The sequence below is a fragment of the Vespa crabro genome, chromosome 25 (genome assembly GCF_910589235.1).
Source record: "Vespa crabro chromosome 25, iyVesCrab1.2, whole genome shotgun sequence".
Classification (NCBI taxonomy): Eukaryota; Metazoa; Arthropoda; class Insecta; order Hymenoptera; family Vespidae; genus Vespa; species Vespa crabro.
This window is the reverse complement of record NC_060979.1, coordinates 423,437-436,788: the sequence shown is the minus strand read 5'-3', so window position 1 is coordinate 436,788 and position 13,352 is coordinate 423,437.

The window sequence follows — 13,352 nt, the reverse complement described above, 5'->3', positions numbered from 1 at the left end:
CAAAACTTACCCTCGACTAGTCAGAATACTTCCAGGTCCGACAGTCGTATTGGTTATAAAAATACTCACATAACTTTCTTTCGTCTAGGCGTAAAATTACCTAGCCCGACAGTCGAATTGTTCTGAGAGGTACTCGCTAACCTTTTCCTCGACTAGAAGAATTATTTCCGAGTACGACATCCATATTGTTTAGAGAGGCACTCGCACAACTTTCCCTCGAAAAGGCGGGATATATCCATGTCTGACCGTCGCATTTGTACTGGAATCATTCTCATATCTTTCTCTCGTCTAGTCGTAATAATTCCAAATAAGAAAGCTACATTGTTTCTAGAGGCACTCGCGTGATTTTCCTTCGACTAATCGCTATGTTTTCATGATATACAGCTTGATTTCTTCGAGAGACACTCGTATACCATTCCCTCGTCTAGTCAGCATGTTTCCTGATCCAACAGTAGCATTGGTTCTACAGTAACTTGTATAACTTTCCAGCGACAATTCGGAATTCTTACAAGGCTGAAATTCGTTTTAGTACGAGAGGCAATCGCTTAACTTTCTCTCGAGTAGTTGGAATTTTTCTAAGCCCAAGAGCAATAATGGTTTCCAAGTCACTCGCGTAACACTTCCTCGACTAATCGGGATATTTCCAAGTCCGACCGTCGTATTGGTTCTAGAATCATATGGTTAATTTTCCCTCGGCTAGTCAGCATATTATTACACAGAATAACTCGCATAACTTTCCCTCGACTAGTCGGAACATTTCTAAGTCTGACAGCCCCATTTCCTCAACTGGCCCTCACATAAAATCCCTCGAAAATTCGGAATATTTCCAAGTCCATCATCCGCATTGGTTCGGTACGCACACGCATAACTTTCCCTTGACTAGTCGGAATCTTTCCAATTTCGACAGCATATTTTTTATATGGCATTCGCATACTTTTCCTTGGACCAATAAGAATATTTCCAAGTCTATGGATCGCATTGGTCCACAAACCACTTGCATAAATATTCCTTGACTAGTCGAAATAATTCCAAGACCGACAGTCCTTTAAACCCGATTGGGACTCGTCTAACTTTCCCTCGCCTAGTTTGGAATATTTTCAAGTCCGACAGCTGCATTTTTCGGAATGCATTTGCATAACTTTTCCTCGACAAGTCGGAATTTTTCCAAGACAGACAGATGCTTTGGTTTGTGAGTCGGTCGCATAACTCTCTTACGCCTAGTCGGAATATTTCTAAGTCCGAAAGCCGCATCGATTCGTGTGTCTCTCGCATAACTTGCCTCGATATGTCGTAATATTTCCAAACACGACAGTCACATTGGTACGCAAGTTACACGAGTCATTTTGCCGCGACCATAAGAAATAATTCCAAGTCCGACAGATGCATTGTTTCGATAGGCCCATGCAAAACTTTCCATCGACTAGATCGGAATATTTCCAAGTCCGAAAGCCGCATTGGTTCAAGTGCTTATTCCATGACTTCCAATAATAGTCGGAATATTTCCAAGTTCGACTGTCGCTTCCTTACTAGAGGCATTAGCATATCCTTCCCTCGGAGAGACGGTATATTTCTAAGTCCGTCAGTCGTATTTGTTCGAGAGGCACTAGCATAATATTTCCTTGAAATGTCGGAAAATTTTCAAGTCAACAGTAACATTTGTTCGAGATACACATGTATAACTTTCCCTTGACATGGCGATATATTTCCTGGTCCGACAGCTGGATTGGTTCGAGAGGCCGTCGCACATCTTTCCCTTGACTCTTCGGAATATTACCAAGTCTGACCGTCATTTTGATTCGAGAGGAATTTGAATAACTTTCCCATAACTAGGCAGAAAATTTCCATACAAGATTGTCGAATTTGTTCGAAAGAGAATCGTATAAAATTCGTTCGACTAGACTGGATATGTCCAAGTACGACAATCTCGTTGAATTGAGAATCACTCGCATAACTTTCCCTCTACTAATTGGAATATTTCCAATTTCGATAGTATCATTTGTTCAAGAGTTACCAGCGTAACTTTACCACGTCAAGTCTGAATACTTCCAAACACGATAAACGATTGGATCGAAAGGAATTCCTATAAAATTCACTCGTATACTCGAAATATGTTCCATTTAAACAGTCGCGTTGTTTTGAAAATCACTAGAATTACTGTCCCTAAACCAGTCAGAATATTTCCAACCCCGACAGTACATAGGTTCACAAGTTACTCGTATAACTTTCCCTCGACTTGTAGGAATATTTGTAAATACAACAGTCGTTTTGTTTCGAGAGTCACTCGCATAACTTTTCCTCGACAAATCGAAATTTTTCCTAGTCCGACAGCCGCATAGGTTCGAGTATCAATCGCATGACTTTCCCAAGACAAGTCGGGATATTTCCAAGTACGACAGACGCTTTAATTTAAGAATCATTCGCATATCTTTCTCTCGACTAGTCGGAATATATCCAAATATTACCACCGCATTGGTTCAAAAGTCATTCACATTTCCTTCCCACGGCTAGTCGGAATATGTCCAAGTCCGACCACCGGATTGGTTCAAGAGACACTCTCTGAACTTTCCCTCGATTAGTCCTAATATTTCCAAGTCCTACAGCCATAATATTCGAGAAACACTCCTATAATTTTCCATTTAGTTGTTTGGAATATTTCAAAGCTTGACAGTCGCACTGGATTAAAATTTACTCGCATAACATTCCCTCGACTAGTTGAAATAATTCTAATTCCTACAGCCGAATTGTTTCGAGAAGTATTCACATAACATCCCCAAGACAGGACGGTATATTTTTCCCCCTGACGGTACGGGGTAGTAGAATACTCCTACATTACTCCCTGCTTGTTGTAAGAGGCGATTAAAAGGGACTGTGTGAATGGTGTGTCAATGGGCTTGTACGGCTATTTCTTTCATTGTTCTTCTGTCATTACTTTTTCTAGTCTTTCTCTCTCTCTAGCTTCGCTCCGTTACATTCCCTTCCTTTGAGGAGCTTGCCTCCCACTAATATTACTTTATAATCATGGACAGTACAGCTAAAGGTATAAGCGTGCGTGAGAGAGACACCCACTCCACGACGGTGTCAGATAGTGGTAGGGCAGTCCACCCGTCGTCGTCAACCAGCAACTTTTGGATCTCGAAGTAGGCAACCTGGTAGTAGCTCGGGATAGATCATCAGGAAGGACAGCACAGATAGGCAACCTAGTCTGCGGTGTATCTAATACGCCAGCAAGGTTAGGAAGGAAAGGATGCCTCTTGGCAGAGTGGAAAATGGCTGCCAGGTAGTAGAGAGCGAGCAGCTCTCCGACTAGAAGTATCCATTCTTGGAAAGAACGCTCAAACGTGCGAGGCCCCTTATCTATTCCTCAGTAACAGGTAGACATGGCCGGGTGAATCAAGGAAGTACCGGAAGAGATCTACTTGTCTCAGGTGGAGACTTGCATGATACTGGGTTTCACCACTAAGCATACCCCAGATGCCGATAATGGGAGGGGAAAATCTACCAACATTACGGGATCTGTTTCCGGAAAAATGAAACGCTCTCATAATGATGTGTTAAAAATAATGAAAACCTTATTGGATTGGTTTCAACATGTGGCAGAGGATTCTTCCTCAACCAAGGAAGCCATGGCGCAGAGATATGCTGAACTCAAGGCCTAGGATGAGCGCAATTACGAGTTTACGGATAAAGTTGCCCGATTCAAAAAGGGTAAGAGAATAGCATCGGTAAACCCCTTGGCTGAGTGGAGCGAAACAATGACTCCGGACATACTGCAGTTAATAGCGAGTAGGTTAGTTTCCTGACGGAGGCTGTCTGCAGTATCCAGCAACAGCTGCAGCAGCCGCAGCGGCAGCAGTCATCGAATAGAACAACGACTGGATATGGTGGGCTGCTCAAAGGCCCCAAATTTTGTACTGAGAAAATTTGACCCCCTGCGAAACAGGTAAGTGTGAGTAAGGCAATAATCCCGCAGAAGAATTTTGTGGAAGTAACTAGAAAAGCAGACAAGCCCAAAGGAGGGAAGCGAACGCACACCCCCTGGCTTCATCAAAAAAGGGAAATAACGATCCTCAAACTTTACGGGAGAAAGCGGCCCTTAGGAAAAGGGGGAAGAGGTGGAGTGACGCGCAGGGAAGAAATAAGAGGAAACACAGGGTACGGGAAATCGCTGCAATTTCCCTATCCTTCGCAGAGGTGACGACGTACAGAGACGTACTCCTCTGGGCCATTGAAAACATAAACTTTAAAGACCTTGGAATTGGCAGCATGTTGTGCAGGAAGGGCATCATGGGTGCCTTTATATGGCAGGTACGAGGTAAAGGGGCAAATGAGAAGGCCGACCGGATGTCGGAGGCCTTGAGGAATGCCGTCCAGGGAGCAAGAGTTACTCTACGCACAAGCACCATGAGTTTGGAAGGACCGGATACCGCTGCCAACGTGACCGTCATCAGGAACACGCTGATGGAGGTGCATTCCGGAACGGATCCCACCTCATTAATGTAGGGACATTAAGAATTGATAATGGTAGACTAGGCGAGGCCAGTGTATCGGCTCCGGTGCCAGTCATTCGTGCGGCCCAGTAGAGGGACAGGATAAACCTAAGTTGGACATCGGTGACGGTGCAAGGACTGAGGCAGCGGCCCCTCAGATGCCACCGGTGTCTGGCGCGAGGACATGCTGCTGTAATTTGCCCGGCCAAAAAGCCTAGAATAGACCTATGCGATAAATGTGGGAAGCAGGGCCACATGGCCAAGACATGCACGGATAAACCTGAGTGTCCGGTTTGTGCAGACGCTGGCCGGCAGTTGGAGAAACATCGCGCCAGTTCTTGTGAGTGCCCTGGTGTCCTTACTTGAAAATAGATAGAAAAGGTTTTCGGACGGGTATCAAATGTTTGCCCTGAGACAATCCGGGAAGACCCGCAAAAAGTAGCGAAAAAAACGGCAGCAAGGACAGTGAGATTGATCGAGAAAGGGGAGTGCTTGATGATATAGAGGTGGAACACGGTGAACCGGGCACCTCAATATGTGCAGAAGCAGCAGAGCATCCATATACAATGTTCTCTGCTGCTCTACAGATAAACAGAAACCACGCACGCCGTGCGCAGGACTTGCTGGCATAGCGCAGGTGCGAGGACAGAGTGGAGATTGCGGTCATTGCAAAGCCATGGTGGGTTCCTTCTGGGGATGAGAGGTGTTTCTCATCTCTAGGAGAGATTTTTCTCTCCGCGATGCATGAGGGCGAAATTGAATGATCATGTAGCCTGGTCCGTCGGGGTCTATTTTACGTAACCGTTAAATAGGAGGACTCGCTAGTCGTTTCGGCCTACTTTCCTCCTAGCGATAACTTTATCTTGTTTTGTAGACTCGTTGATGAGCTCGTAGAGCTAGTAGGAACATTACTCGCTCCCCCAGTGCTGCTGGCTGGCGACCTTAATGTCCGGTTCAGCAGATGAAACCTGGAAGCTAGGAGTAAACGTAGGGGTGAGATACTCTGCGTCAGGGCGAACAGAATGAACCTGAGAGTGATGAACCGGGTTGGCTGTCCCACGTGCATTCGATCACAGAGGTCAAGCGTAATAGATCTAACGTGGGGCACGCTGGCAACTAGCTTCCGACGATCGGATTGGAGGGTGGATGCGGCTGCGTCCCTGTCGGACCTCCTATATATTAGATTTTGTTATAGCCACGAGGCCACAGGTGTCAGAATGCTCGCGCACAACATTAAAGCCCCCTCGTTGGGAGGTTAACTCCCTAGATGAAAAATACTTGAGGGTTGCATCCCTCATTTCAGGGGAGTGAACGGGTGAAACTATATATGGGTAGAATACGGCCAGTGCGGAATATACAGACAAACTAGTGGAGTGGGCACAGTCTACACTGAAACAAGCATGCCATGTTAGGCCATGTAGCGGTTAAGGGTACAAACTCGCGTTGCTAAAAGTACTTACTGGCGGTCGAACGAATTAACGAACCTTCGGGCAGTTGCGACGACCACAGTAAGGAAACTTTCCAGAGCCAGGAAAAAGAAGAACATGAAGGGAATAGTGCGGTGCCTGGTCTCCCGAAGGGACGCAGGGAGGGCACTAACTAGTGCCTTTAAGGAAGCCAAGAAGAACTCCTGAAAGGACCGACTGGACTCTATAGAGGATGAACCTTGAGGTAGACGTTACAAATTGGTCTTGGGAAAACTCAGGCATTATACCCCACCAGTAACTGAAACCCTGGAGGATGAGGTACTGCAGAATATCCTTTCTGAAATATTCCCAGGAAGACCACGAACTGATGAGCCACAGAAACCTAAACGCACAGAGGTGACTATCTCTGCGGAGAAGGTCTTGGCTGCCGCCAGGAAAGAAAGAGGAAGGAAGGCTTCTGGATTGAATGGGATACCGGGTATGGTTGTGCGTGCAGCGTCCACACACTGTGGGAAAGGGTTGGCGCAGTACTTCTTCGCATGCTTGAGGACAGGTAGGTTCCCGGCAGCGTGGAAGATAGCGAGGCTCGTCCTGATCAAAAAGAAAAGGGACGCGCAGCTAACTCACCGGGATCATATAGGATGCTACACATAGAATTTTTCCGACTAATTGAGGGAAAGTTTAGCGAGTAACTTGTGAACAAATGCGACTCTAAGACTTTGAAATATCCCAAATTCCGACTAGTCGAGGGATAATTTTTCGAATGTCTAACGAATGAATGCGACTGTCGAACCTAGAAAGAATCCGAATAGTTGAGGGACAGATGTGAGATTGCTACTCGTACCTATGCGACTATCGGGCTTGGAAATATTCCGACTAGTCGAAGGAAAATTTTGCGAGTCCCATTCGAAGCAATGCTACTGGCAGTCCTGGAAATATTACGACTAGTCGAAGAAAAATTTATGCGAATGCCTTTAGCACCATTGCGGTTGTCGGACTTAGCATTGTTGCGACTAGTCGGCGGATAGTTAAGCAACTATCTCTTGGACGAATACGACTGTAGAAATAAGTAATATTCTTACTGGTCAAGGAAAAGATATGAGAGTGCACCTCGAACCTACGAGATTGTCTATTTTAGATTCATTTCGACTGGTCGAGAGAATGTTATGCGAGAGACTCTCGATCAAATGCGACTGCTGAACCTAGAAATATTCCGAATCGTCGGGGGAAGATTATGCGAGGGTCCCTTGAAAAAATGCGACTGTCGGACTTGGAAATATTACGGGTAGCCGGAGGAACTTCATGCGCGTGACACTCAATCCAAAGGAAATTTCGGATTTGAAATCATTCCGACTCGACGAGGAAACGTTATTCGAATGATTTAAAACCAAACTGACTTTCAGAATTGTGAATATTCTTAGTGGTCGAGAGAATGTTATGTGAGTTCCAATGTGGATATCGGACTTGCAAGTATTCTGGTAGAAATTTTCCAACTATTGAGGGAAATATTCCAACTAGCAGGAGAAATTTATGCGAGTGCTTCTCGAACCAATACTACTGTCGTTCTTGGGAATATTTCGAATAGTCAAGAGAAGGATATGCGGCTGCCTCGAACCATTTCGGCTGTTGGGCATTAAAATATTCCTACTAATCGGGGATGTTATGCGAGTGTCTTGAAAATCAATCCGACTGTCGGGGTTGGAAATGTTCCAACTAGTCGAGAGAAAGTTATGCGGGTGCCTCTCGAACCATTGCGTTTATAGAACATCGAAATATTACGACTAGTCGAGAGAAAATTATTCGAATGCCAAATAGACCAATACGACTGTGGTACTTGGAAATAGCCCGCCTAATCGAAAGATAGTTATGCTAGGGCCTCTCGAAACAATGTGGCTGTCGTAATTGGAAGTATTTAAACTTGTCGATGGAAAATTTCGTGACTGGTTAACGGAACAATACGACTGTCTGAATAAGAAATATTCTGACTAATCAAGGGAAACTTATGAGAGTGCCACTCGAACTAAAGCCAATGAGACTAAAGCCAATCAAACTAAGAGGACTTGGAATGATAACTTCAATTCGGGGGAGAGTTATGCGAATGGTTTGTGAACCAATGTGCATGTCGGATTTACTAATAGTTCAACTAGTCGAGTAAATGTAATGCTAGTGCCTCTCAAACAAATGCGACTTTCGTACTTAGGCATATTGCGACTAGTCGAGGGATAGTTATTCGAGTTAATTATCAACCGATGTGACTGTCTTTCATGAAAATATCCCGACTTTTCAAGTTTGAGTTATGCAAATATCTTGGGAACCAATGCGACTGTTAGAGTTAAAAATATTCCAACCAGTCTAGGAAAAGTCATGCAAATTGCTTTCGGAACAATGCGTCTGTCTTTCTTGGAAATATTTCGACTAGTCGAGTGAAAGTATTGCGTGTGAGTCTGGACCCTATACGATAGTCCGTCTTGGAAATATTCTAACTCGTAGATAGAAAGCTTTTCGACTGATTAACATAACAATACGACTGTCGGAATAAGGAATATTCTGACTAGTCGAGGAGAACATATGAGGCTGCCACTCAAACTAAAACGACTTGGAAAGATATCTACAATTCGAGGGAGAATTATGCGAGTGTCTTGTGAACCAATGCGACAGTCAGACTTGGAAATATTACGACAAGTCGAGGGAAAGTCATGCCATTATTTCTCGAACCAATGCAGCTGTCGGACTTGGAAATATTCCGACTAGTCGAATGAAAGTTATGCGAGTCCGCTCCAAACAATGTGGTTGTCGGAATTGGAAATATTCCGTCATGTCGAGGGAAAGTTATACAAGTGATTATGAATTAATGTGACAGTCGAACATGGAAATGTTCCAACTTCTCTAGGGAAATATATGCAGTGCTTCTTTAATCAAGTAGACTCACGAAATTGGAATAATCCCGACTAGTAAAGAGACAGCTAAGCGGGTGACTTGTGAATCAATGAGACTGTCGTGCTGGTAAATATACTGACTAGTCGAGGGAATGATATACGAGGGCCTCTCATTCCAATGTGGCTGTCGGACTTGGAAATATTCGAATTGGTCAGGGCAATCTTATGCGAGTGATTCTAGGAATAAGGCGACGGTCGGACTTGGAAATATTATTACTAGTCTGGGAATGATATGTGAGTGACTTTCATACAAATGCGGGTGTCGTTCTAGGAATTATTCTGACTATTCGGGGGAACTTCATGCGATACCACTCGAATGAAAGCGAAGTCGTACTTGAAATCATTCCGAATAAACGAGGAAACGTTTTTCGAGTAACTTGTGTGCAAATGCGACTCTCTAGCTTTGAAATATTTCGTCTAAGCGCTGGATATTTATGCAAGTTATATTGGATTCAATGCAACGGTCGGATTTGGAAATATTCCGATGATTGAAAAGAAGGTTATGCAAGTGTTTCTCCAACGAATGCAGCTGTCGGACTTGGAGATACAACTAGAGACGAGAGAAAGTTATGCGAGTGAGACCAGATCTATTGCGGCGGTCGAACATGAAAATATCTCAACTTGCAGATGGAAAGTTGTGCGAGAGCCTCTCGAAGCAATGCGACTGTCGCACATAGATATATTCCCACTAGTCGATGGAATGTTATGCGATTGCCTTTCCATCCATTGCGACTATGGATCTTTGAATTATTCCGTTCAGTCGAGGGACAATTATATGATGGACTCTTAATACAAGACGACTGCAGAACTGGTAATATTACGCCTAGTAGAGGAAATGTTTTGCGAGTTCCACTTGAACAAATGCGACTGACGGTCTAGGAAATATTTCGACTAATCGTTAGATAGTTCGGTCATTGTCTCCAGAAATAATACCAATTTCTTACTTGGTAGTTCTCCTACTAGGTGAGGAAAGATTGAGCGAGTGCCTCTCAACAAATGCGACTATTGCACTTGGACATATTTTGTCTATCCGAACGAACGTTATAGGAGTGAATCTCGGATTAATGCGACTGTCAGACTTAGAAATATTCCGACTAGTCAAGGGAAAGTTATGCGATTGGATTGTGTTGCAATGCGACACTCGGACTTGGAAATAATCCAACTAGTCGAGGTAAAGTTATATACGAGTACCTCTCAATACAATGCTAATGTTGGAAGTAGAAATATTCTGGCAATTCGAGGGAAAGTTTTATAAGTTTACTCGTACCAATGCAACTCTCGTACTTGGAAATACTTTTGATAGTCTAGTGAGAGTTGCCTCTCACCAATGCGACTGTCGGGTCTAGAAATATTCCGACTATACGAGTGAAAGTTATACTTGTTCATCTCGGAACAATGCGACTGCCGGATCTGGTAATATTCCGACAAGTCGAGGGAAAGTTCTGCGACTGACATTTGATCTAATGCGACTCTCCTACTTGGAACTATTACCACAAGTCAAGGGAAATTTATGTGAGTGCCTCTAGTATCAAAGCGACTGTCGCAACTAGCAATGTTCCGGCTTGTCGAAGGTAATTTGTGTGTGCCCTTCTTGGACCATTGCGACTGTCGTTATTGGAAATATATCGTCCAGTCCTGGAAATATTAAGTGAGTCCTTATCTAACTAATGCTACTGTTGACCTGTAAATATCCCGACAAGTTGAGGAAAAGTTGTAGGAGTGCATCTCCAACCAATGCGAATATCAAAATTGCAACTATCCAACTAGTCGAGGAAAAGTTATTCAAGAGCATCACCAACCAATGAGACTATCGCACTTGGAAATATTCCCACGTACGGGAATATGAAAGAATGTAAGACAGACGAATCTCGTATCCATGCGACTGTCGGACGTAGAAATATTTCGTCTAGTCAAGAGAATGTTATGCTATTGGCTTATGTTCCAATGCGACCCTCGGACTTAGAAATATTCAGACTAGTCGAGGGAAAGTTATGCGAGTGCCCCTCAAAGCACTGCTAATGTCGGACGTAGAAATATTCTAACTATTCGAGGGAAAGTTATATAAGTGCATCCGTGCCAATGCAACTTACGGACTCGGAAATACTTTGAATATTCCATTGAGAGTTATACGAGTGTCTCTGTTACAAATACGACTGTCAAGATTATAGATATTTCGACTGGTTGAGTGAGTGTTACGCGAGTTTCTATGGAACCAAAGCGACTGTCGGACATAGGAATATTCCGACTAGTCGAGAGAGATTCCATCGAGTGTTAATCGAACCAATGTGAAAAACAGCGTCAGAAATATTCCGACAAGTTAAGCGAAAGCAATGCTACTTACTCTCGAACCAATGCGACTTCCGTACCTAAAAATATTCCGACCAGTAGAGGGAACGTTATGCGAGAGCCACTTGAACCAATGCTACTATCAGTAATAGATATTATGCGACTATTCGTGGGACATTTATGATAATGCCTCTCGTACCTGGACTTGGTTATATTCCGTCTAGTCGGGAGAATGTTGTGCGATTGTCTCTCGAATAAGTGCGATCGTCGTACTTAGAATTATTACATCCAGTCGAGAGAAAGTTATGGGAGTACCTCTCGAACGAATGCGACAATCAGACCTAGAATAATTTCGACTGGTCGAGAGAAAGTTTTGCGTGCGATGCACGATATATTGCTACTGCTGCACTGGGAAATATTCGGAATATTCGATTGATAACATATGAGTGAATTTTGAATTAATTCATCTCTTGAATATAGAAATATTCTGATTAGTCGAGGGAAAGCTATGCGAGTAATACTATTTCCAATGCGACGATCACACTTGGAAATATTCCGAGTAGTCGAGAGAAAATTATGCGAGTGCCTTTTGAAACAATGCGTCCATCGCTCTGGGAAATATTCTGACTAGTCGAGATGATATGCAACTCGACTCGAGAGTTGCGATAATCGGTCTTAGTAAAACACCGACAAGTCGACGGAAAGTCATGCGAATGATTTTTGAACCAATGCGACTGTTGCTCTTGGAAATTTTGCGACAAGTCGAAAGAAAGTTATGCGATAGGCATACAAAACAATATTCCTGTCGGAATGGAAAATATCAGACTAGTCGAGGGATAATTATGCGAGTAACTTGGGAACCAATGCGACGGTCAGATATGGAAATATTCCAATTAGTCGGGATAAAGTTCTGCGGGGGCTCTCGATCCAATGCGGTTGCCTGAAATGGAAATATCCCAAATTGTGTAGGGCATTGGGTCTGTCGGACTGGGAATTAACTCAACTAGTCGATAAAATGTTATGCGTTTGCCTCTTGATCCAAAGAGGCTGTCAGATTTGCATATAACCCAGCTAGTGGAGGAAATGTTATCCGAGTTCCTTTCGAATCAATTCGGCTGATGAACTTGCAAAAATTACTACTAATCGTTTGAAAGATATGCAAGTGCCTCTCGAACCAATACGACTGTCGTACTTCGACATATTCCGAATAGCCAAGAGAAAGTTAGGCGAAAATCTTGTCACTCTATTTGACTATATGACTTGAAAATATCCCGACAGTCGAGGGTGAGATGTTCTAATCCCTTATGAATCAATGCGACTGTTGAACTAGAATATAATTCGACTAGTCAAGGGAAAGTCATGGGAGCGCCTATTGAACCAATGCGACTTTCATACTTGGATGAATTCCGCTTAGTCGAGGGAATGATATGCGAGTGTCTTTGAATCCATTGAGATTTTCGGACGTGGAAATCTTCTCACTAGTCGACGGAAAGTTACTCAATTAAGTTCCTAAAGTGCCTTTCCAACAAATGCTTTTGTCGGACTTGGAAATTATTCGACAAATTGAACAAAAGTTAAGCTAGTGCCTCTCGAACCAATGCGACTGTCCGTCTTGGACATATTCCGAATATTCGAGCGGATGTTAGGTGAGTGCCATTAACCAAGGCGACTTTCAGATTAGGAAGAATTCCACTAGTCGAGAGAAAAAGTATGCGAGTGACTTGTGAACCAATGAGACTGTCGGACAAGGGAATATTCCACTATTCGAGAGATAAGTACACGAGTGCCTCTCAACACATTGCGACAGTCGGTCTTGGAAATATTCCGCCTAATCGTGGGAAAGTTATGCAAGTGTCACGTGCATCAAACCGATCGTCGGGCTTGGAAATATTCCGATTAGTCGAGTAAAAATTATGCGAGGGACTTGTGAGTCAATTCGAAAGTCGGACTTGGCAACATTCCTATTATTCGTCGGACGTTCTGCAAGTTCCATCAACAAATACAGCTGTCGGACTTGAATGTATTCCGACTAGTCGAGTGAAAATAATTCGAGCGATTAACGACCCATTGCTTGTCGGACTTAAAATTGTCCCGAATAGTCGATGGAAGGTTATGCGACTGCCTGTGGAACAGATGAACATGTCGGGCTCGAAAATATTCCAAATAGTCGCGGGAAAGTTATGTGAGTGTCTCTCTAACCTTTACGGCTGTGGGAC